The 4,701-nt window shown below is 37.1% G+C and overlaps 1 pseudogene; it reads right to left on the bottom strand.

Moving 5' to 3' along the window:
• Positions 1 to 2,358: 2,358 nt before the first annotated feature.
• LOC111149109 lies at positions 2,359 to 3,352 on the bottom strand (annotated as a pseudogene).
• Between the last annotated feature and the right edge of the window lie 1,349 nt (positions 3,353 to 4,701).

The raw sequence follows: 4,701 nt of genomic DNA, 5'->3' as shown, positions 1-4,701 counted from the left end.
TGATGTATTTTAGCGAGTGTTCATGTGCATGTGGGAAGAAATATATCTACTGTTGTTTGGTTAAGTGTTCCATAAGTTAAAATTAAATCTAGCTGTTTGGTGATGATGTTCTATTACTCTACAACTATGTTGATTTTCTTTCTACTCATTCTACTATTAGTATTAGAGGAGGTTTTAGGTCTCCAACGAAACTATAGTAACTGTCTATTTGTCCTTTCAATTCTGTCGGTTTTATGTAATGTAAAGCAACATAATTAGGTGCATACAGATTTAAGATTATTATGAATTATTGGTAATGTGTCCTTTTGATCATTATGATAAATAATCATTTTTTTATCCCTGGCTCTGTTTTTAGCTATGAAATCTATGTGAGCTACTCATATAGCCATTAAGCTTTCTATTGATTAATGCTTGCAGACATTATTTTTTATCTTTTTAATCTATATATATCATTATATTTGCAATGATTGTTTTGTAGACAGCACAAATTTGGTTCACGGTTTCTTCTTTTTTCCTTAATCCATTCTGACCATCTCTGTATTTTCTACTGATATGTTTAGACCATTTACATTTAATGTACTGAATAATATGTTTGCATTAGGTCTACCATTTTATTATTTCTTTTTTGTTCATTTATCTAGCTTGTGTTCCTCTGTTTTACCTTTCCTGGCTTATTTTGGGTTGTGTTAACATTTTTGGGTATTCATTTCAATTTATCTGCTATGTTTTTCACTATGTTTCTCTTTGCATAGCTTTTTAGCAACTGCTCTAAGGATTGTAACATAATCAGTCATCTTTTCACAGAATGAGTATTTCACCAGCTGAAGCTGAATGTAGGTATATTACCACCACAAGTGTCTCTTCACTCTCTTCCACAATGGAAACCCCATCTGAAAAATTTCCTCACTTCCAGTGTGTTGAGTTGTGGTAAAATATACATAACATAAAATTTGCCATTTCAACAGTTTTTAAATGTACCATTCTGTGGAATTAAGTTCATTCACATTTTTGTGCAATCTTTATCAACAGAAATTTTCATCATCCGTACATGAAACTCCGTACCCATTAAACTGTAACTTCCCTACCTCCCCCACCCCTGACTACTTTCTTCAAGAATTTGACTGCTCTAATTACTTATATAGAGTCACAGAATATTTGTTCTTTCAGGTCTGGCTTATTTCCCTGGCGTAAGTTTTCAAGATTCACCCATGTTGTGGCTTGTATCAGTACATCATTACTTTTTAAGGCTAAATGTCATTCTACTCTGTGAATATAAAATAATCTGTCTATCCACTCATCAGTTCATGAACATTTGGGTTGTTCCCACTTTTTGGCTGCGATGAATAATTCTGCTTTGAATATGTTTACACAAGTTTATGTGTGGATATATGTTTTCAACACCCTTGAACGTGTATCTAAGAATAGAATTGCTGGATGACCTGTGTAACTCTATTTAACTTTCTGAAACACTGTCACATATTTGCTAACACTTGTTATTGTCTGCCTTTTTTACTATAGTCACACTAGTGTGTATGATGTGTGTTTCATTAGTTTTCATTTGCATTTCCCTAATGCGCAATAATGCTGAGCATCTTCTCATGTGTCTGTTGACAACTTTTCTATCTTTTTTAGAAAAATATCTATTCAGATCAATTGGCCAATCTTTTATTGGGTAATTTAACTTTTTGCTACTAGGCAGTAAGAGTTCTTTCTATATTTGAGATACAGGACCATTCCTTACCAGATAGACGGTTTACAAATTCCCAATTAATTTTTTTTCTTTGGTTGTGATTTTTTTTTTCCAAAAAAAAAAAGTCACTGTTCAAATTTTATTTGGCATTTTAGTTGGTATGACACTTAGTTGGTTGCATGGTCTTTTTACATTATATGGCAATGTACGCAATGTACATATTCTGACATATATGGTACACAAAATAAGATCCTTTGGAACAGTTATGAACAATACATGCAATAATGAATTTATACATTGGATCCAAGGATGTGACTGACTGGAAAAGGTGGGACTATGCATGCTGGGTGTTGGGTGAAGGAACCAGAAGTCATAGAACACACAGGAAATACGCATCTGGTTTGCAGAGCAACTGCAGCATATGCAACATTGGCAGTGGTGCCTCTGAGATGAACCCATTTAGGACTACAAATACGGGTATCAACCAGCATTAGGATATAGCTTCAGGGTTTGATGAACATTCCTATTTAGAACTTCAGGAAACTGATGGTTTTTCTTAGGCTATTTAATATTCCTTGAGTAACAGATCAGATAATAAGGACAATGTACACAACCTCCAATGAAAACCCTGTTGTAGGACAGACAGTGAAGTGGTACAGCAGAAAACTTTAAAACTGCAGCTCCTTTTGGATCCCCCAGAGTGTATCTTCTTCAAACGGGCCTCTTCCTCAGGAGTTAGAGTCACCTTCACAACATCTGAAATTCCATTCTGTCCCAAGAGGTAAGGAACACTAAGGAAAAATCATCTTTTATTCCAAAGAGACCCTTAATCATGGTGGAAATTGGATGCACCCGCCTAAGATTCTTCATTATACTTTCTGCCAAAACTGCCACAGTCCAATGGTCCAGGAAATGTAGCCTCTCAGTTTGATCACCTCATAGGCACTGTTGACCACCTGTTTGTGACCTCCTTTCCACTGTTCCTTATGTGCAGCAGTGCCTAAGTCAGGGGGCAGATTCTTCAGAGAGATACCAGCCTTCTGGTGGTAAACCAACGTTTACTCCACTCCATACAGGCACACTGGAGTCTCCGTGCTCCCCAAGGATCCACCCATGACAGCTTAATGGGTGAACTCCCAGCCTTTCCCCCATTAGGTAACAGAACTGGGCTGAATCCAGATTGCAACCACTTCCAATAATATGGTTTTTGGGAAGGCCACTTATCTTCCAAGCCTCATAGGTCAAGATATCCACTGGATTGGAAACAACAAGCAAATTGAAGTTTGGGCTGTATTTTACGATATTAGGAATGACAACTTAAAGAGGTTCATGTTACGCTGGACCAAATTAAGATGGCTTTCTCCCTCTTGCTGAAATGACCCAGCTGTGATAATAACCAGCTTGGAATTTGCAGTCACTTTATAGTCTTTGCCAGAGACAATTTTTGGTGTTCTAAGGAAAAAGCTGCCATGCTGGAGATCCATCATCTTCCCTTTTGTCTCCCATGACATCAACAAGAGCAACTTCATCTGCCAGGTCCTTCATTAAGATACTGATGGCACAAGCCATGCCAACAACACCAACCCCAACAACTGTAATCTTATTTTGGGGAGTATGTTCTTCCTTAAGATTTTGAATCAGCTGATCTTTGAGAGTTGCCATTTTGGACTTAGAACTAAAAGGAATCGGGAGTGCACGTTGGGCGGGCCGGGGTCAGTGGTGCGTGAGACTAGACCCCAACTTGCCAGCAGCAGCTCTGACTTGGTTGTTTGTTATTTTGGACTCATGTCATAGAATCCTTTGCCAAATTGAAGGTCATAAAGATTTTTTTTTTTTTTTTTTTTGGTCATAAAGATTTTAACCCTCTATTTTCTTCTAAAAGTTTTCCAGTTTTTGCTCTTACAGTTAGGTCTCTGATCCATTTTTAGTTAAATTTAGCATATGGTGTTATATTGTAAGGAATAATTATGTAACTTAAAATGTTTTGAGATTTTGGGGAGTTTTTTTTTGTTGTTTTAGAGAGGGAATAAGAGTGAGAGAGAGGCAGAGGGTGAGAGAGAATCTCAAGTAGACTCCAGGCCCGATACAGAGTCCAACATGGGACTCGACCCCACAACCCCAAGATCATAACCTGAGCCAAAATCAAGAGTTGGATGCTCAACTGAGTGAGCCACCTGGATGTCCCAAGACGTGTATATCTGATGATCAATCAGGTACAGACAGAAAATAACACCACGGAGAGGTGTATAAACTTGACAAAGATTTCTTACACTCATAATACCTAGAAGAAGACAGGGCACACCACTCAGGGGGGCTATATAGAATTAGCTTGCATGGAACTGGCTTACCCAATCAGGTTTTTATTTTTCTTCAAACACACGGAATGTGGTATCCCATAGCCTTCCGGCCTCCACTTTTTCTGCTGAGAAATCAGCTGTTATTCTTATTGGAGTTCTCTGATAAGTGAGTGACAAGTCATTTTTCTCTTTCTGCCTTTAAGATTTTCTGCTTTCCTTTGACTTTTAACATATTTACTAGGATGTATCTACTTACTGGTCTCTTTTCATCTATTCTACTCTTCTCCTTTATTCATTGAGCTTCCTGGACGTGTAGGTTATTAATTTTCAATAAATTTGGGGATTTTTCAGCTATTATTTCTATTTTTTCTTCCCCTTTCTTCTTCCTTCTGGTACTACTACTACTACACACACGTTAGTACACTTCATGCTGTCCAATACTTCTCTGAGGCTCTGTTGATTTCTCTTCTTTCTTTTTTCTCACTGTTCATCAGCTTGTATAGACCATAAATTCATATTCAAGTCCACTAATCATTTCTTCTGCCAGCTCAAATCTATAGCTAAGCCTCTCCAAAGGATTTTTTACCTTAGTTATTTCACTTCACGTTTGAACTCCAAAGTTTCCAACTTTTTTCTATCTCTAATAAATCTCTCTCTCTCTTTCTCTTTATATTCTCTATTTCGTGTAACATTGGCATTATACTTTACTTCAGT

This window comes from Enhydra lutris, unplaced genomic scaffold (assembly GCF_002288905.1).
Source record: "Enhydra lutris kenyoni isolate GAN:26980312 unplaced genomic scaffold, ASM228890v2 scaffoldscaffold21, whole genome shotgun sequence".
Taxonomy (NCBI): Eukaryota; Metazoa; Chordata; class Mammalia; order Carnivora; family Mustelidae; genus Enhydra; species Enhydra lutris.
Note: the sequence above shows the minus strand (reverse complement) of the source record. Positions and strands in the feature narration are given on the sequence as shown.